Genomic DNA, 21585 nt, shown 5'->3' with positions numbered 1-21585 from the left:
TCATTAGGTAAGTGCCAGGTGGATAAATATGTCCAAAAACTTTCCATGCTACCTTGGCAAGGAAACTTCTAAGACATGGATAATTCATTGACCCATGGTTGTTGGAAGTTCACATAATAGTCAGCCAGCACAAAAGTTTCCTGTGACTACTGGGTCACCTGTGGTATTGGGCTGACAGACTACCTTTAGGCTTCTTTGTTCTCACATATAAAATGTGATAGGATTACTTGTCCAATATTTCAGAATGACTTGTTGGTAGACCACTGAAGTATCCTGACTGCCTTATGTCCATGTTCAGCCCTTAACTTCCTCATAATATAAGTTTGGTAGCTGGACCTTGTTCCTCTCCCCGTCCTCTCTGACTCCACTCATAGATACTTTTATAACTTCGATAAATGGCCAGTTCTCTGGCTTAGGCTTAGGAAGCTGGCAAAGGAAATCACATAAAGCTAATGAAATTTAAGTTCATGGACGTTCATTTGTGCGGACCTTTCCCAGCTTCCAAGTATTGTACTCAGAAGTTTTAGGATAATATAGTAGCCAAGCATATTAGAAATACAAGGTGCCTCCCTAGAAACCTTGGGGTCCCAGACAAGCCCTACTTCTATGCCTTTAAAACCTTACCCTATAGACCTCAATCAGCATCAAATCCTAGTTTTTGCTCCAAGGAGAAGAACCTGAATGAGTCATTGCTTTGCTTTCCAATCAGCCCACCATGACCTAGCCTATATTACCATCTGGCCCATCCTGTCCACAGACAGAAATAGCAACTTAGCAAGAATTTTACAGATGTGGCATTACCAGTATTGGTAATTACCAATTACAAATAGAGCTAAAATTTTATGTCTACACTACCAATAATTAGAATAAATTTTGGCTCTGTTATAGAAAAATTCATAATATCATTACCATAGAAAAAGGAAAATAATCATGTGCAGTATGAAAGATAGTACAATCCTTAAATTGCATCTTTTTGTTAGCTGTTTTTGGAACTTTACTGAGGTAGAATTCTCATATAGGTAAGATGTCCTATAATTCTCATTTAAAACCCTTACAATTCAATACCTTTCAGTATATTCATAGAGGTATGCAACCATCACCATGATCAATTTGAGAACACTTTCATCACCTTTAAAAGGAACCCCGCATCCTTTAGCTATTACTTCTTCCAACATCTCCATCTTTTCAGTCCTGAGCAACCACTAATCTGCTTTGTACATATTTGATAGTTTTAAAAAGAAAACTTAGAATGTTCTATGGAAGATTTGTAAAGGTTTCTTAAAATACTCTCTGTCTTGTATTTCCCCCTACTTCAGTTCCTTAATGTGAGTAAACAGATGCTGCGTCCTGTTCTCTGGGCTTCAATTGGCCTAGCACCCATAACTAATCACACCATTCCCTTCAGAATTAAGGCAAGACTAAGTAAAGTTTTCTAAGACTTTATATAATTAAATCAAAGCATACCATGGAAAAGGAAAAGATATTTTCATTATATTATATATTGCCCTATATGTTTGCATTATATAGGTTTTCTTTCCTTTTTACAAAACTTGATCAGACATGGCATGGTATAGTGTTAAGTTGTATTAGTCAGGGTTTCCAAATCGCAAGAGACAGAAATTTGACTCACAGTGGCTTAAGTTGCCTTAACTCATGTGTACCTTATTGATTTACTCATGTGAGCTCAGGGGTTCTTAGGAGCTGCCAAATCTAGGTGTTCAAATCATCACTTAGTCTTGTTGTCTATATTGCTTTTCTTGGGGTTGACTGTATTGTAAGCCAGGCTTGAGCCTTGAGGTAGCAAGGTGGCTGCCAGCAGCTCTAGGCTTACAATCTATTCTCTCAACAAGGTGGTAGTGGGGCAAATGGCTATTTGTACCTGAAACATAGTCCTAGAATTGAGTGTCTCTGGCCCTGATTGGCCTTACCTGAATCATAGGCCAGTTCTTGAAGCTGGAAAGGGAGTCAGCTCTGCCTGGTTCACTTGACTGAGAAGGAAAGGAATCATTTCCCAAGAAAAATCAGGGTGTATTACAAGAAAAGTGATTATGGTGGTGGATTTGGGGCAGGTAAAAACAAAGGATCTTAATTAAAGAGTGCTTCAGCATGAGACATAGATCTGGGATGTAGTCTATTTGGCCAAGTCATTTTATTTCCTTAAGCAACTCACTTAATCCCTGTAGGCCTTGGTTCCCAGTTCTATAAAATGACAGACTTGGATAAAAAGTCCTCAAGTCCTCTGTTAATCCAAAATTCTAACTCAGTGATGAATTTGCCAGATGTTTTGGTATTAAAAAGGCATACTGAACCTGATTTTCTTTGATATAATTGATACAGTGACTTTCATGGGATAGCAATAGATCTTATAGCGAATGTAGTTCTGTCTGGAATCATAAGGTTGTGTGTTGTCTTTGAAACTCAGTGTTGACTAGAAGTGTGTAAGGTTTCTAACTCAGTTTTGAACTCTCCAGTCTGTTCAGAGAAGTTTAAACGCTTATTTTTTTAGAAACAGCCATGCTGGGTATTAAGTTACTTCCAGTACTTCTGTACTTTTATATCTACCCTTGTGGTGTTACTTAGAGAATCAGTGAAGTCTTGAAGGTATCAGGGATCAGTTAGAAAAAAGGAGATAGGGGGCATTTGGGTGGCTCAGTCAGTTAAGTGTTCACCTCTTGGTTTTGGCTCAGGTCATGATCTCATGGTTCATGATCAAGGCCATTATCAGGCCAAGTGTGGAGTCTGCTTGCCTGCTTGGGATTCTCTTTCTCCCTCTGTCTCTGTGCTCCTCTTCCATTCATTCTTGCTCACTCTCTCTAGAAATAAATAAACATAAGAAAATATTTGAAAAAACTGAGATAGGATCAGGCTGCTACCATGATTGAGCCTTCTTATATGCTGCTTAAAAAAGTCAGGGATGGTGGTTATCATTATAAGTTAAGAATCACAGAACTGAACTGGAGAAAAGAGAGAATCCAAAAGAAAGGACTGAGATATTTGATTGGTGCCATGACTAGTAGTCTGTAGGCAGCTAGCCTAGCCTGTGGCATTATTAAGAGGAGCTGGGAAAGACTTCAGTGGGGAAGGGAAAAATTCTTTGTTTAAGTATGGTACATGAATTTTCTCAACTAGAGTTTCTTGCTTTAGGTGTTAAAAAGCCTTTTCTTGTTACAAGTTTTCAATCTAAATGTGAATACAGGAGTGCCCCACAGATTGTTGAGACTGAAATATTAATTAAAAATCAAGACTGAAAAAATCCATTGTGACTGTTTCAGCACTTCCATCAAAACTTAAACGCTTCATCTGTCTGTAATATTGGCAACATAGCTATTGGCTTCTCACTTTGGTACAGATGAATCACACATCTGGGGCTTCAAAGCAATACGTCCTTAATGTATGGTAGACTCTTTATCAGCTTGATCATTAGTGACAGTTACTGTGGCAAGTGGACATTTTTTAGGATCCAAAGGAGGTACCATTCACATGAAACTCAATATGAACAGTGTCCTCTGAAGCACAAGTCTGTTGATGTCTCCTGAAAGACCCTATACTGGTTAGACACTACAATGTATATGGGTAACTATTTGCAAGAGGGAACTTGGCTTGATTTGAAATAAAAAAGCAGACATTCAGTCTCAGGTCTACCCCAGAGGACTGTCTTCCTCCATGAATGTGGGCCTCATTTTTTTTTCTTTTTTTTTAATAGTTTATTTTCAAATTAGTTTCCATGATACATCCAGTGCTTCTCCCCACAAGTGCCTCCCACCATGACCATCACTCCCTTCCCTCCCTCCCCCTCCCCCTTCAGTCCATGGTTCATTTTCAGTATTCAATAGTCTTTCATGATTTGTGTCCCTCACTCTCCCCAGCTCTCTTTCCCCCTTCCTCTCCCTATGGTCCTCTGTTAGGTTTCTCCTGTTAGACCTATGAATGCAAACATATGGTATCTGTCCTTCTCTGCCTGACTTGTTTCGCTTAGCATGACACCAACGAGGTCCATCCACTTTCCTACAAATGGCCATATTTAATTCTTTCTCATTGCCATGTAATACTCCATTGTGTATATATATATACCACATCTTCTTGATCCATTCATCAGGTGATTGACATTTAGACTCTTTCCCTGATTTGGCTATTGTAGAAAGTGCCGCTATGAACATTGAGGTACATGTGCTCTTATGCATCAGCACTTCTGTATCTGGACTCATTCTATGAAACACATATCACTTTGATTCCCAAGCCAGGCAGAGACCCAACAAAAAAAGAGAACTACAGGCCAATATCCTTAATGAATACAGATGCAAAAATACTCAACATTATACTAGCAAATCAAATTCAACAGCACATAAAATGTATTATCCATTATGATCAAGTGGGATTTATTCCTGGATTACAGGGCTGGTTCAATATTTGCAAATCCATTAATGTGATACATCACATTAACAAAACAAAAGAAAAAATCATATGATCCTGTTAATAGATGCAGAAAAAGCATTTGACAAAATACAACATCTCTTCTTAATAAGGGCCTCGTTTTTTAAAAGCTTAAACTGGTTATGAAGTAGATCTTTCAAGGAAGGCATGAGAAAATTATAATCCATCTGGGCAATGCAGATGCTCCAATGAATATGGAAGATGTGAGCTTAAGAGGGTATAAGCTTAAACTGAAATAAACACACACACACACACACACACACACACACACACACAATACATACATAAATACTGCAAGGTTTCCATGACTAATATAACTGCCCAGTTGTGGACACTGTATAAAAGATTAGTTGGTACAGTGATAGTCACAGTGTAGTCTTTAAGTACATTGGGGTAAATATTAGATTTAAAGGTGAAGGTACCTGAAGAATACATATTGACAGAATTAAGTGAGGTGTAAATTAATATTTAGCACCTCAAAAGAAGAGAAAGAAGATGGTGTTGTCATTACTCCACAGAAGAAACTGTAACCCTTCACCCAAAATTTGGTTCAGATATCAAAACTAATGATCTTGCATGGGTCTACACACACACACACACACACACACACACACACACACACTCTCTCTCTCTTCTGGGGAAAGAAAGGGAGGCACAAGAGCAAGTCCAAAAATAGATTGGAAGCAGGAAGGATTTGGGATTTCTTCGTTACTAGGTAGTAGAGTTAGTTGGGGTGAGGATTCCTTCATGTGAGTGGGGGCTTGTGTGACTGGGATTTCACTGGATGGTGAAAAAAGACCATATTTTTTTTAATAACTTGACCAGATGTGAGTAAGGGGGGAAAGGGAAGTTATGGAATTTGAAAGCTGCCAGTCATCAAATTCAAAGGTTAATACTTTCTATATCCTAAGAAACCTGTGGCTAATCTAAGGTAAATTTCCACCCCCCATCTCGATTTCTTTTAGAAGTTGTGTACTTTCAGCTTTTACATTTAGGTCTATAATTCATTTGAGTTGATTTTCATATATAACGTTAGAGTTGAAGTTTGGTCTTGTTTATTCTTTTATATACAGATATGTAATTGTTTCTGTGCCATTTGTTGATTAACCTTTCCCCATTTCCCCATTGTGGGTAGGTCTGTTCTGGACTTGCTGTTCCCAGAATCTGTATATCTAACCTTATACCAGTACTACATACTTCAATTCCTATAGCTTTTTAGTAAGTCTTAAATTCTGTTAGTGAAAATCTTACTTTATTATTCTTTTCAAAATAGATTTTGCTATTTTATGTCCTTTATATTTCCTTATAAATTTTAGATTCAGTTTGTCAGCTTGTAAAAAACAACAACAACAAAAAAACCAAACCTACAGATATTTTAATGGGTATTGCTCTGAATCTATGGATCCTTTTGAGGAGAATGGATATCTGAAAAGCTAGTATTCTCATAATATTCCATTGTATGTATATACCAGATTTTCTTAATCAATTCATCCATTAATGAACTCTTAGATTGTTTCAACGTCTTGGATATTGTAAATAATGCTGCAGTGAACATAGGGGTGCAGAAATCTTTTTGAGATGGCGATTGATTTTCCTTTGAATAAATACCCAGAAGTGGGATTGGTAGATAATATAATTCTATTTTGAATTTTTTAAAAGTTTTTTAGTTTATTTTTTGAATGGGAAAGGGCAAGGAAGGGGCAGAGAGAGAGGGAGAGAGAAAATCCTAAGCAGTCTCCATGCTGTCAGCACAGAGTCTGACATGGGGGTTGAACTCATGAACCATGAGGTCATGACCTGAGCTGAAATCCAGAGTCAGACACTTAACCGACTGAGCAACCCAGGCACCCCTTCTATTTTGAATTTTTTGAGGACACCCCATATGTTTTTTTCATAGTGTCTGTACCAATTTATATTCCCACCAACAGTACACAGGGATTCTCTTCCATGGCCTTGCGAATACTTATCTCTTGTCTTTTTGATAATAGCCATTCTATTGGCTCTCCTCATTATAGTTTTGATTTGCATTTCTCTGAGAATTAGTGATGAGTATCCTTTTCATATACCTGTTGGACATCTGTATGTCTTCTTTAGTAAAATGTCTATTTATATCCTCTGCCCATTTTAAAAATCAGATTGTCTTGGGTTGCCTGGGTGGGTTAGTGGGTTAAGCATCTGACACTTGGTTTTGGCTCAGGTCATGATCTCACGGTTTCATGGATTTGAGCGCCTCCTGAGGCTCCGTGCTGACAGTGCAGACCCTGCTTGGGATTTTCTGCCTCCCTCTCTCTCTGCCCTTTCCCACTCACAGTCTCTCTCTCTCTCTCAGAATAAATAAACTTAAAGAATAGTGTTTTTTTGCTATCAAGTTGCACGAGTTCTTCACGTAGTTTAGATATTAACCCATTATTAGATATATGATTTGCAAATATTTTCTCCCATTCAATAGGTTGTCTTTTCATTTTGTCCATAGGTAACCTTGGGTGTACAGAAGCTTTGTTGCTTTGATTTGGTCCCACTTGTTGGTTTTTGCTTTGGTTGCTTTTGGGGCCAAACCCAAAAACTCATTCCCAAGACCTATGTCAGGGAGGTTACTTCCTATGTTTTGTTCTAGGAGTTTTGTGGTTCCAGGTTTTATTTTTAAGTCTTTAATCCATTTGAGTTAATTTTTGTGAGTGGTGTAAGACAGTGGTCCAGTTTCATTCTTTTCTATGTGGCTGTTCAGTTTTCCCAAAACCATCTGTTGAAAAGACCATTGTTTCTCCATTGTCTCTTCTTGGTTCCTGTGTCATGAATTAATTGGCCATGTATGTATGGGTTTATTTCTGGGCTCTGTTCTGTTCCACTTACCTATGGGTCTGTTCCTATGCCAATACCATACTGTTTTGATTTCTGTGGCTTTATAATATAGTTGGAAATCTGGGACCATGATGCCTCCAGCTTTGTTTTTGTTGTTTTTATTTTATTATTCCTCATGATTGTGCTATTGGCAGTCTTTTGTGGTTTCATACAAATTTTAAGATTGTTCTATTACTGTAAAAAAATGCCAATAGAATTTTCATAGGAACTGCTTTGAATATGGATTGTTTTGGGTACCATGGACATTTTAACAATGTAAGGTTTTCAAATCCTTGGGCACAGAATATTTTTTCCACTTATTTTTGTCATCTTTAATTTCTTTCATCAATGTCTTATAGTTTTCAGTGTACCAAGTTTACCAACATCATTTACCTCATTGGTTAAATTTATTCCTAAGTCGTTTTTAAGAATTTATATTTATGATTTTATTTCTTTAAATTTTTAAATATTTATTTTTCAGTGGTGGGGGAGGGCAGAGAGTGAGATTGTAACATGAGCCAAAGTTGGACACTTAACCAAGTGAGCCACCCAGGTGCCCCTACTTCTAGGTATTTTATCTTTTTGATGCAAAGATAAATGAGATTGATTTCTTAGTTGCTCTTTCTGACTGTTTTTTATTCACATATAGGAATGCAACTGACTTTTCTATATTTTTTTGGTGTCCTTCAACTTTACTGAATGTGTTGTTTAGTTCTATCATTTTTTTTTTTTTGGTGGAGTCCTTAGGGTGTTTTATATAATATCTTGTCATCTGAATAGTGACAGTTTTACTTCTTCCTTTACAACTTGGATGCTTTTTATTTATTTTTCTTCACTAATTGTTCTGGCTAGGACTTCTCATACTATGTTCAATAAAAGTGGAGATAATGAACATCCTTGCCTTGTTTCTGATCTTAGAGGAAAAGCTTTCAGGTTTTCACCTTGAGATGATGTTGGCTGTGGACTTGTCATTTATGTCCTTTATTAATGTTGGGGTATGTTTCCTCTATACCCAGACTGTTGTGAGTTTTTTTCATGAATGAATGTTGAATTTTATGAAATGCTTTTTTCTGCATCTACTGAGATTATGACATGATTCTTTAAGTTTTATTCATAAATAAATGATAAACATCACTGTACAAGTTTAAGGCATACACTGTGATAGTTTGGTTTACATGTATTGTGAAATGTTTACCACAATAGGTTAAGCTAACATCTCTTTTCTTATATAGACACAGTAAATAGAAAAGAAAGAAAAAAGGGAAATTTTTTTTCTTTTTGTGATGCGAACTCTCCAGACATACTCTCTTGAAAATGTTCTTATATATCATACAACAAGGCTAGCCATAATTCTCATGTTCCACATTACATCCCCACTATTTATTTATCTTCTAACTGGAAGATTGTACCTTTTCCCCTTTATTTTGTTAATGTGATGTATTACAATGATTTTGCACGTGTTGAACTATCCTGATATGCCTAGAATAAATCTACTCGATCATGGTTTATGATCCTTTTAATGTATGTTGAATTTGATATAATATTTGTTGAGGACTTTGCATCTGTGTTTATGAGGGATATTGGCCTGTATTTTTCTTATAGTGTCCTTGTATGATTTTGATAGCAGAGTAATGATGGCCTTGTTAAATGAATTTGGAAGTATTCCTTTTTCTATTTTTTGAAAGAATTTGAGAAGTATTGGTATTAATTCTTTAAATATGTGGTAGAATTCACCAGTGAAGCTGACCATGGACTTTTGTGTGTTGGCAGGTTTCTAATTACTGATTCAGTCTCCTTACTGGTTATCAGTCTTGTTTAGCTTTTATTTTCCTACATGATTCAGTATTGGTAGGTTTATGTTCCTAAAAATGTATCCATTTCTTCTAGATTTTCTTGCTCCCTGGCATTTAATTGTTTAGAGTAGTCTCATGATCCTTTGTATTTTTGTGGCATCAGTTGTAACATCTCCTTTTTCATTTCTGATTCTATTTGAGTCCTCTTCTCTTTTTATTGAGTCTAGCTAAAAATTTGTCTGTTGTATCTTTTCAAAAAACCAGCTCTTAGTGATATTTTTTACTGTCTTTTTTTTTTAATTTTTTTAAATTTATTTCTGAGAGAGAGAAAGAGAGACAGCGAGCAGGGGAGGGTCAGAGAGAGAGGGAAGCACAGAATCTGAAGCAGGCTCCAGGCTCTGAGCTAGCTGTCAGCACAGAGCCCAATGTGGAGCTCAAACCCACCAACCATGAGATCATGACCTGAGCCAAAGTCAGATGCCTAACCCACTGAGCCACCCAGGCACCTCCTATCTTTTTAGTCTCTGTTTCATTAATTTACTCTCTGACATTTGCTATTTTCCTTCCTTCTATCTTTGAGCTTTGTTTTTTTTTCTGTTCCTTGAGGTATACAGAGAGATCTTCATTTGTGATCTTTCATATTTCTTAATGCAGGGTTGTGTTTTTTTTGCCATGAATTCCCTTTTTAGAATTTCTTTTGCTGCATTCCATAAATTTTGGTATGTTTCATTTCCATTTTCATTTGTCTCAAGATGTTGGTAGCTTTTCTTTTGCTATTTTCTCTAACCCATTGCTTTTCAGTACTATATTATCTAATCTAAATGTATTTGTGGATTTTCTAGTTTTCTTGCATTTGATCTCTAGTTTTATACCATTGTGGTCAGTGGTCAGAAAAGATGCTTGATGTGATTTCCATCTTTTCAAATTTACTAAGACTTGTTTTTTGTTAAGTCTTAAATTTATTAAGATGTAGATCATAGCTATATGATCTATTCTGGAGAATATTCTTTGTGTACTTGAGAAGAATGCTTTTGGATTAAATGTTCTATAAATGTCCATTAAGTCCATCTGGTCTAATGTGTCACTTAATTCCAATGTTTTCTTACTAATTTTTTTGTCTGGGTGATCCATGCATTAATAAAAGTGGGGTATTAAAGTTTCCTCTCTTTTTGCTTTGCTGTTTCTCTTTTTAGTTCTATTAGTATTCTCTTAGGATATTTAGATGCTCTTATGTTGGATGCATAGTTATTTACAAATGTTATATTCTCTTGTTGGATTGACCCTTTTATCATTATATATGCAGCATATAGTTGGGTCTTATTTTTCTTATACATCCAGGCACCCTGTGTCTTTTGATTGGAGAATTTAGTCCATTTACATTTAAAGTAATTATTTATTAGGTTTGGGCTTACTGCCATTTTTTAAAAAATGTAAATAAGTTCCTTTCTTCTATTGTTCCCTTCCTTTGTGATCTGGCGATTTTCTGTAGTGGTTTGCTTAGAGTCCTCTCTCTTTAGTTTTGAGAGTATGGTGGTGTAGGAGATAAACTTTGTCAAACATCCTGACCTATGCTTGGGGTGTGTCTCAAACTTTTGTGATTGTTCAAGTTGACTTCTTTGTTCTTAGTGACTCCTAGTAGTTGAGGGTGAGCCAAGATCCATCAGTGTCCCAAAGGGAAAAATTGTAATCAGGCTAGTTGCAAGCCAGAACTTCAGGCGGTGTTTTGGAAAGTATAGAATTAGGTCCTTTCCAAGGAGAAACTGGGAGGTAAGTGGTTTGGCTCCTTTCTATGTATGAGTCCCAGATGTATGGCTAGGCATGGGGATGGAGTGCTCCTGAGCCAATAAGAACTTATTCTTTGCTTCTTATAGTCCTGTGGGACTCCTGAATGAGAGCCTCATTGGTTGTCAAAGTAAGGAGATCCGTTGTTTGGGCAGCGTGCATAGCAGCTGAAGTGTGGACATATGTACAAGCTCTTTCCAGGGAGATACTGGTGATTTGGGACAAGGAGGAGGGGGATCCGCAGGGAAGCATTCACATTGACGTCAGTCCTTATAGGTGTGCTAAATTAGAAGTCTGATGCTCAGACAATAGCTTTTAAAGTATGCAAATAGATTTCATTAAGGAAAGACTGGGAGATAGGCATTTTTTGCCCATCCCTCTGAGTACTGGGATGATAGCTGCAGTGAGTGCCCATGCTCATGCCAATTAAACAAATTGCTCGTTTCTTACAGTCTCTCGGGTCTCATGGACACAAGCCTTACTGGCTTTCAGAGGAAAAGTGTTTTGGTAGCCCATCCCTCAAGGGGATTCTTACAAGTTGGGATGCTAGATGTAGGGTCCATATCTCAGGGAGAAGCTGAGAGTTGAGGGCTCCCTTCTAATTGTATGCCACTGTGGTGGTGTAGGCAAGAGGGTTTCAGCCTTTCCTACCCATTTCAATGTTTTTTTGGTTTTTTGGTTTTTTTGTTTTGTTTGTGTCAGTCACTGGATATGTAGAAGTCATTTGGCTAGTTTCTGGTTTTCTTTCAAAGAAACTTGCTCTTTGTATAGCTGTTTATTTCATGTATCAAAGGAAGAGGGAAGTTCAGGAGCCTCTCATTTTGCCATCTTTAAAGACCTCCCCTGTGTTTTTGAGTTTTTTGTTTTGTTTTGTTTTTATATATGTCCTTTCTTGGGTTAAGTCTTTTCTTGTCCTGATCAACTCAAAGTTTTTATCATGAATGGGTGTTGAGTTTTGCCTAATATATTTCAGCCTGTATTGAATGATGATACATTTTTCTCCTGTTTTATTTTTTACTATTTTTAGAAAAAAATTTTCTAAATATAGAAATTTAAATTGACATTGTCCTTCTTTTAGCACTTTATAAATCTCATTTGTTTTTTTTTTTCCTGGCATGTATCCTTTCTGATAAGTATATGTCATTCATTATCTCTGCAATGTGTCTTTTTCTCTGGCTGCTTTTAAGATTTTTTATCACTTAGTACTCCCTAGTTCAGGCAGTTATCCTAATCTGAAATCCATGCCCTAAAGGTGGCCAGCTTGAATTCTAAAGAGGAAGTTCAGGCAATAGACGCAGCTGCTACAAGCATTTTTCTAATTTTTTCATTGTTCATCATTAGAGCCTTGGTTAATTGGTGTAATAAATGTCAGAAATGAGTTTTGGTGGGTGAAATTAGTGACTTGTTAATTGGCTTAATGAATGTTAAAATATGATCTTTTTGGTTAAATATTCAAATTGTATTATCTGGCTGGAATATTTTGGAAATGATTTTAACAGAGAATAAACTATAAGCATCTTGAGAACCCCAGCACCTCAAGGATGGTGCTTGATCTCTTAAGAGGCCTCTAATCCAGCCTTGGTAAGAAAGATTTCTGGTTGACTAATTCTGATGATAAATTAAACGATCTACCTTTAGAACATTATGTCTGCCTCAAATGAACTTTTCATGCAGGATATTGTTATATCATCTAATAGGATAGAAAACTGAGACTTCATCAGATTTATAAAACAAATTTATATGAACTACTTGGTATCTGCTTTTTATTTTAATTTTTAATGTTTGTTTTTGAGAGAGAAAGTGTGTGAGCACGTGTGCCTGTGTGCCTGCGCTAAGTCGGGGAGAGGCAGAGAGAGAGAAGGAGACACAGAATCCGAAGTAGGCTCCAAGGTCTGAGCTGTCAGTACAGAGCCTGAAGCGGGCTCAAACTAACTGTGAAATCATGAGCTGAGTTGAAGTTGGACGCTTAACTGACTGAGCCATCCAGGTGCTCTGGTATCTGCTCTAATGAATGTTTTTTAAAACAAATATTTGGATGTAAAACAAATTTTCATCTAAGATTGCTTTTATAATAACCCAATAGTGAGGTTGAGGGAAAGTAGTTCTCCCTCACCCACCTCTAATCATTGATGGCGATCATTATTTACCAAAAAGAACTTAAGAGTTGTGCATAGCCAATATATAACAGGCTAAATTTGTTAAAAGTCCTTATAAAAAGATTATTAAAGTATACTAGATCTGTTAATAGAAAAATAAGATTTAAAAATATGAAGTTACCACAAGAGCTTTTTTTTTTTTCTTTCTGTTCTCCATATCCATCCTCAAGGACACCAGAAAACTTAAATCACAACCTTGAGTCAGAGTCGGGTCGGTCCAGATTGGAAGAAACCTTCAAAATCATCTAGTATGGCCCTTTAATTTTCCAATACCTTCTGTAGAGACTTGATTAATTGTTCAAAGGATTAATTGAGGTCCTTCATGAAAACTTTCAGGTTCTCATAAATCCATTGTTCTACCTAATGAATTTTAAAGTTTAATAATTTAACATTTTATTTATTAACTGAAATTTTATCTGTTTGATCACAGGCTTTTGTTTGCTTATCTGCATTTGTCTAGATTTTAGAGATCACAGTTTCTCTGTGTTGGCCATAAAATAGGTTCTCAGTAGTACTTATTTTTCATTAATTTATTTAATCTTTATAAAAACCCTATGAAGTAGTACTAATATTATCTCCATTATTAGATAAAGAACTTTGAATCAGTGGGGCGCCTGGGTGGCTCAGTCAGTTAAACGTCCGGCTTCGGCTCAGGTCATGATCTCACGGATCGTGGGTTCGAGCCCAGCATCAGGCTCTGTGCTGACAGCTAGCTCAGAGCCTGGAGCCTGTTTCGGATTCTGTATCTCCCTCTCTCTCTGACCCTCCCCTGCTCATGCTGTCTCTCTCTCTCTCTCTCTCTCTCAAAAATAAATAAAAATCATAAAAAAAAATTAAAAAAAAAGAACCTTGAATCGGTAATTTCCCCAAAGTCATTCTCAACTAGTAAATGGAGTATCCATTACTCAAACCCAAGTCCATGTACAGAGCCCAAACTCAACACTATATAATACTATTTCTCAATATATTAAATGTAATAATTTACGAGATAACTAACACTTAACACAGGACCTAGCATGAAAATATTTATACTGATAAACATTAATTTAGTAGATAACTACTCTCTTTTCTTTCCTCCCCCCCCTTCTCATTTGATGGATACTTTTTTTTTAAACATTTTTAATGTTTTATTTATTTTTGATACAGAGACAGAGCATGAGAGGGGGAGGGGCAGAGAGAGAAGGAGACACAGAACTGGAAGCAGGCTCCAGGCTCTGAGCTGGCTGTCAGCACAGAGCCCGATGCGGGGCTCGAACCCACGAACGTGAGATCTGACCTGAGCCGAAGCCGGAGGCTTAACCGACTGAGCCGCCCAGGCGCCCCTCATTTGATGGATACTTTAAGCTTTTGAAATTTTGACTAATTGACCGAGAAGATTCTGTGAAATAATGTAAAAACTTCTCTTCTGCAAGGCGAAAGGACTTTGGTGGGCAGGAAACGATGGAAGTAGGAAAGAAAGACCAAAGAAGGGCTTGAGGAACTCCAAAGTCCAAAACACTAGGGGATCCTTAGGAAAAACATGGTTCAAGAAGAGAATCCATCCTGTGGGGACTGGCCAGTGGTCAGAGAGAAAGGCCTATGCAAGAGGCTTTATTAGGGTGTTCAGGAACCTGGATGGACAGTGTTTGCAAGCTCATTATATATATTTTCCACAGCACAAGTTCTTTTTGGTTTTTGTCCTGATAGTATCAATGTATTCCATTCAGTGATGCTAGGAGTTCAAATGAAAGAAATCCTAAATGAAAGAAATGTAGATACCTATTTGGGTGGAGGTGGGGGTGGGGGTGGGGGTGGGGGTGGCAGTCACTGTGGTGGTGACGGCGGTGGTGGTGAGCATGGGAACCTTTTCAAGTTCTTCTTGAGAGGAACTTGGACTGAGCTGGGGTTTCTGGTTAGGCCAGGATACCACCGTCACATCATCATCATCATCATCATCCTTTTACCAATTCTTGCCAAAATCTATATATCTATTATAATACTGTGTCAAAGGTTACAAATAGCCAAAGTAAAACTGAAGTAAAATTTATTATGCACATACCGAAAAAGACAGTTTGCAAACCAGGAGTATTCAAACCAGAACATGAAATAAAGCTCAGTGGTATATTGTTAGAAAGCAGCTTATATAGGGAAAAAGAAGTGACTGTTTATTCTTTACAGTGATTGGTTACAATATTAAAATTTTTAGAGGTTACCTCATATCAACCATGGGAAACAGTTCAAGTTTTGCTTAGCGTTTCCAGAAACACTAGCAAGAAACAATCCAGATTAAGTTAGCCTTGCAAAATAAGCTAAATTGAGCTTTGCCTACCTGACTAAACTGGTTTTGTCTGCTGAAGGAACCTTCAAGACTGATCTCTGTTCTTGATTTTAACAACTGCCATATTAGATATTGGGGGTAAAAATAAATCAGTAAGATGTGAATGGCCTTTGCCTTCAAGTAGCTAACAGAGTACCTTTTGATTATTTGGTGTTAAATATTTGGAACAGCATGGTTCCCCCCACCCCTTGCAGTTATGGACTCGGCGAGGATTAGCTGGATTAAATGTCTCTTCAGCCTGTTTCTTACTTGTCTTATGCAGTTTTCTAGCTTTTGGCCCATTGTCTTTGGCTTTGTTGCTCCTTATTCACTTCCTGTTCCAGCATGTCTTTCACTCCTCCCATCCTCACCCCGAGCACCGGGGGCCTCACTTGCTGTTAAGGACCCCATTTCCTTTACAATATCTGATCATTTCCTTCTAACTAAATGTAGGGATTCTGATTTCAGCCCTAATTGTTCAGCTGAAGGGGAGTGGGAAGCTATTCTGAGATTGTTTGAGGTACTTGATGATTATAGAAGGGAAGATTTCAAAAGTTAGAAGGTACTTTTGTTTTGGGGCACCTGGGTTGCTCAGTTGGTTAAGCGTCTGTTTTTGACTTAGGTCATAATCCCTGGGTTCCTGAGTTCAAGCCCCACGTCAGGTTCTGTGCTTTCAGCACAGACCCTGCTTCAGATCCTCTGACCCCCTCTCTCTCTGCCCCTGCCCCACTCACACACACACTCTCTCTTAAAGATAAATAAACTTAAAAAAAAAAGAAAAAAATCACAGGATAATCTCAAAAGATACAGAAAAGGTATTAATAAAGTTATTATACTGGTTATGTATATTCCTAAATGTTTCAAATAAAAAACCGAGGCCCAGAAAAGTTAAGTGTCATAAGGCCATTCAAGGACAGAATGGGGAGTTTTATTTCAGTTTCTGTGATCTATTTACCATAGCACAAAACACCGCAATATATCACATTTTAACAAGACTGTTGAGAAACAAGGAAAAAAGGGGCAGGAACATCCTGCCTCATTTCTCAAGTTACACCACACAGGTGCTACCTATTTCACTAGTTCCTATTTCATTACCAACAAGGACAGTCTTGAAAATTCCAGGGTAAATTGTCAGAAATGTCTGAACAATAAACTGGCTTGACAAAACCAACTCATGCTGAGTTTGCTTTAGAAAAATATTTTAGTGAAAATATTATTATATTTGAACCTAAATACCCCTTCGAGGATTTGTCAAGAAGGAAACAGAACATTGTTTAGGCCCCTTAAAGGCACAGAGGTCCAGAAACCAAATCAATTCAGTGTGTTTTCTCCTCCTAAAAAGAAAAAAATTCTCCAAATCAATGGGTGGTCATCACAGAAAGAATTCAGCTGTAAACCAGACTTACTTGAATATCTGTGGGCTGTTTCCAGTCAGAGGCAAGGATACACCAAACTTTTCTGGATTAAAAATGAAGTCATGTGTTTAAAAGAGTATGTTGATTTCTTTAAAAAAAAAATTCCTGGGGCACCTGGGTGGCTCAGTCGGTTGAGCGCCCTGACTTTAGCTCAGGTCATGATCTCATGATTTGTGAGTTCGAGCTCCACATCAGGCTCACTGCTGTCAGCCTGTCAGTGTGGAGCCTGCTTCGGATCCCCTGTGCCCCTCTCTCTGCCCCTCCCCCACTGGCACTCTCCCCCCCCCCCCCACACACGCACACGCACACGCACACGCACACACACACACACACACAATCCTGCTGGGATTTTTTGTTAGGGCTGCCTTAACTCTATAGATTTAGCAAAAATTGACTCAATAGATAGTCAATATTAAATCTTCCTGCCACTAACATGCTGTATCTCTGTTTATTTAGGTCTCATTTATTTGTCAGCAATATTTTATATTTCACTGTATAGGTATTATACTGGTTTGTATATTCCTAAATGTTTCATATATTTGATGTTATTACAAATGCCATTGTTTTCCAATTGTTTATTGGTAGAATATAAAAATACAATTGATTTTTATATATTGATCTTACATGCTGGACCCTACTAAATTCACTTATTCATTCTATTAACTCTCTTATAGATTCCTTAGGATTTTCTTTGTATATGATCTGCCTTATGCAAATAATGACAGTTTAACTTTTTCATCCCAATATATGTAGACCTTTATTTTGTGTATGTGGGCCTTTTTTTAGATAAAAATGATGAGAGTATGCATCCTTGCCTTCTCCTGATTTTAGGGGAATATATTAAATCTTTCACCACTAAATATAATGTTACTTACCGGGTTTTCCTAGATGTGCTTCATCAGGATGAGGTGGTACTTTCTGTTCCTAGTTTGCTGAGAGTACTTGCCATGAATGAGAATTGAACTTTATTAATACCTTTTCTGTATCTATTGAGATTATCCTGTGATTTTTTTCTTTATGTGGTAAATATGAATTGTATTGATTTAATTTTCCCCAGGTTTATTGAGATGTAACTGCCCTATAACATTGTGTAAGTTTAAAGTATACAGCACAAGGCGAGGGGGTGGAGAGACGGGCACCCTCCTGCACTGCTGGTGGGAATGTAAACTGTGCAGCTGCTCTGGAAAACAGTGCGGAGGTTCCTCAAAAAACTATCCATAGAAATCCCCTATGACCCAGCAATAGCCCTGCTAGGGATTTACCCAAGGGATACAGAAGTGCTGATGCATAGGAGCACATGTACCCCAATGTTCATAGCAGCAATGTCAACAATAGCCAAAACATGGAAAGAACCTAAATGTCCATCACCTGATGAAGGATCAAGAAGATGTGGTTTATATACACAATGGAGTACTACATGGCAATGAGAGGGAATGAAATATGGCCCTTTGTAGGAAAGTGGATGGACCTTGAGGGTGTCATGCTAAGGGAAATAAGTCAGGCAGAGAAGGATAGATACCATATGTTTGCATTCATAGGTCTAACATGAGAGACCTGGCAGGGGACCATGGGGAGAGGAAGGGGGAAAGAGAGCAGGGAAGAGTGAGGGACACAGATCAAGGGAGACTACTGAATACTGGAGACGAACCATGGACTGAAGGGGGAGGGGGGAGGGGTATGGTCATGGTGGGGGGCACTTGTGGGGAGAAGCACTGGGTGTTATAAGGAAACTAATTTGACAATAAACTATTATAAAAAAAATAAAGTATACAGCACAAGAATTTAGTATGCATATACCACACAGTGATTGCCACAGTAAATTTAATTAGCACATCCATCACCTCATATAGTTACAATTTTTGTGTGTGTGCTAAGAAGTTTTATTATCTAGTGTCAGTAACTTTGAAGTATACAGTATTGTTAACTATAGTTGCCATGTTATTATAAATTATATCCCAAGAACTTTTTTATTTATTGGAAGTTTATACCTTTTAACCATCTTCACCCATTTCCACCAACCCCTAACTCCTGCCTCTAGCAACCAAAAATCTGTTTAATATGAGTTTTTTTAGGTTCCACATATACATGAGATCACACAGTGTTAGTCTTTTCTTGACTTATATCACTTTGCATAATGCCCTCGAGTTTTATCCATCTTGATACAGGTAGCAGTATTTCCTTCTTTTTTTTTTTTTAATAACTTAATGATTTCTATTATACATACATACCACATTTTTTCTATCCATTCATCTGTCGATGAACACTTAAGTTGTTTCCATATCTTAGTTATTGTTTTTTGTTTGTTTTGTTGTTGTTGCTACAGACCCATGTAATGTGGGGACTCCACGCCTGGGCAGTGTGGGGAGTGCCCTGCAATTGGGCAGGCAGGCAAGGTGGGTGAGTTGCAGGCCCTCGCCTGACCCCAGGTGGCTGGGGCTGGCCCAGGCATGCCAAGAGGAGTATCAGAAAGGTGGCCAAAGCAGGCAGACCCATCAGGGGACCTGTTGGCCAGCCCTTGAGAAGGTATCTAAGCCAACTGGTAAGTGCCCAGGCCGGAGCCTAGTCCAGGGAGGCAGAGCTGGGGCTGGTTGTGGGCTCTCAGAGTCTGACTGGCATCTCTAGGAGCCTCCCCAAGCTTCTGCTGGAACTCAAGGTCTTTCTACCAGTGGGACTCAAGCAGCTCCTGGAGGCAGGCATGGAGGTGCTCATTTTTCTCCTCCAAGTGGTCCAGACGGAGCTGATCAGGTCCAACATGGAGTTGATGACAGCACCAAAGCTGACATCCTCACTGGCCTCCACTGGCATGCCCAAGTCCCCACTGGGGCCTGACATTGTGGGCTTACACCACAAGTGCCTCCCAACGATGGAACGCAGCTGGTGTGGGGCAGAAGGTGGAGGTGACAGATCCATATCTTAGTTAACGTAAATAATGCTGCAGTTAACATGGAGGTACAGATAGCTTTTTGGGTTAATGATTTTATTTTCTTTGGCTAAATCATCAGAAGTGAGATTGCTGGGCTATATGATTGTTCTATTTTGAATTTTTTAAAATAAACTCCATACTATACCAAACTGGTACGTAGTGGCTCTACCAGTTTACATTTCCACCAACTGTACACAGGGCTTCCCTTTTCTCTACATTTTTGCCAATGCCAATGCTTATTATTTCTTTTTGATAATAGCCCTTCTAACTGGTGTGAGCTGATACCTCACTGTGGTTTTGATTGGCATTTCCTTGATGATTAGTGATGTCCAGTACCTTTCCATGTACATGTTGGCCATCTATATGTCTTCTTTAGAAAAATATTCATATTTTCTGCCTATATTTTAATCAGATAGTTTGAATAAGTCACATGAGTTCTTATATATTTTAGATATTAATCCCCTTATCTGATATGTACTTTGTAAATATATTTTCCCATTCCACAGGTGGCCTGTTCACTTTGTGGTTACCTCTGCTGTGCAGAAAGCTTTTAGTTTGATGCACTTCCACCTGCTTATTTTTGCCTTTTTGCTTTTGGTGTCAAATCCATAAAATCATCAAGACCAGAGAACTTACCACCTGTTTTATGGTTTCATGTCTTGCATTTAAGTGTTTAATCCATTTGAGTTAGTTTTTATAAATGGTCTAAAATAGTGGTTTAGTTTCTTTCTTTTGCATGTGTCTGTCTAGTGTTCCTAACACCATTTGTTGAAGTCTATCCTTTCCCAGTTGTATGTTCTTGGCTTCTTTGTCATCAATTAATTGACCATCAATGTATGGATTTACTTCTGGGCTCTGTTCTGTTCCATCGATCTATGTGTGTGTTTCTATGCCAATACCATGCTGTTTTGGTTACTTTAGCCTTATAATATAGTTTGAAACAGGGAACATGATGCCTCCAGCTGTTTTCCTCAAGATTGCTTTGGCTATTCATTCTCTTGTGGTTCCATACAAACTTTAGATTGTAAAATATGCCATAGGAATTTTGAATGGAATTACATTGAATCTGAATTGCTTTGGGTAGTACGAACATCTTAACATTATCAGTTCTTCCAGGCCATGAGCACAGAATGTCTTTACATTCATTTGTGTCATCTTTAGTTTCTTTCATCAATGTCATATATGAACATTTGTTATATATCTATATGTATATATGTTATTATGTATATGATATACATATACATAAACTGTATAGGTTTTTCACCTCCTTGTTTAAATTTATTCATAGGTATTTTATTCTTTTTAATACAATTATAAATGAGATTGGTTTCTTAGTTGATAGTTAGCTATTTGTGTATAGAAACAACTGATTTTTGTATATTTATTTTATACCCTTCAACTTTATTGAATTTGCTGATTGGTTCAAAAAGTGTTTTGGTGGCATTGTTAGGGTTTTTAATATAATATCATGTTATCTAAATAGTGACAGTTTAATTTCCTTACCAATTTGGATGTCTTTTATTTCTTTTTCTTGCCTAGTTGCTCTGACTAGGACTTTGGATATTATGTTGAATAAAAATGGAGAAAGTGGGTTTCTTTGTTTTACTTCTGATCTTAGAAGAAAGGCTTTCTTCCATTGAGTATGACATTAGCTATGGACTTGTCATTAATGGTCTTCATTATGTTGGGGTATGTTCCTCCTATATCCAGATTGTTGTGTTTTTTCATAAATGGCTGTTGAATTTTGCCAAATACTTTTCTATATCTATTGAGATGATTATATGTTTTTTTTTGTCCTAGATTTTGTCAACTGGTGTATCACATTTATTGATTTGCAGATGTTGAATCATCCTACATCTCTGGAATTAATTCCACGTGATCATAATATATGATATTTTTAATGTATTGTTGAATTTGGTTTGCTAATATTTTGTAGAGGATTTTTGCATCT

The 21585-nt window shown here is 37.5% G+C and overlaps 1 pseudogene; it reads right to left on the bottom strand.

Annotated features, from left to right (window-relative positions):
• Positions 1-19238: 19238 nt before the first annotated feature.
• Positions 19239-19543, bottom strand: LOC115274790 (annotated as a pseudogene).
• Between the last annotated feature and the right edge of the window lie 2042 nt (positions 19544-21585).

This window comes from Suricata suricatta, chromosome 2 (assembly GCF_006229205.1).
Source record: "Suricata suricatta isolate VVHF042 chromosome 2, meerkat_22Aug2017_6uvM2_HiC, whole genome shotgun sequence".
Taxonomy (NCBI): Eukaryota; Metazoa; Chordata; class Mammalia; order Carnivora; family Herpestidae; genus Suricata; species Suricata suricatta.
This window is presented reverse-complemented; position numbering and strand designations above follow the sequence as displayed.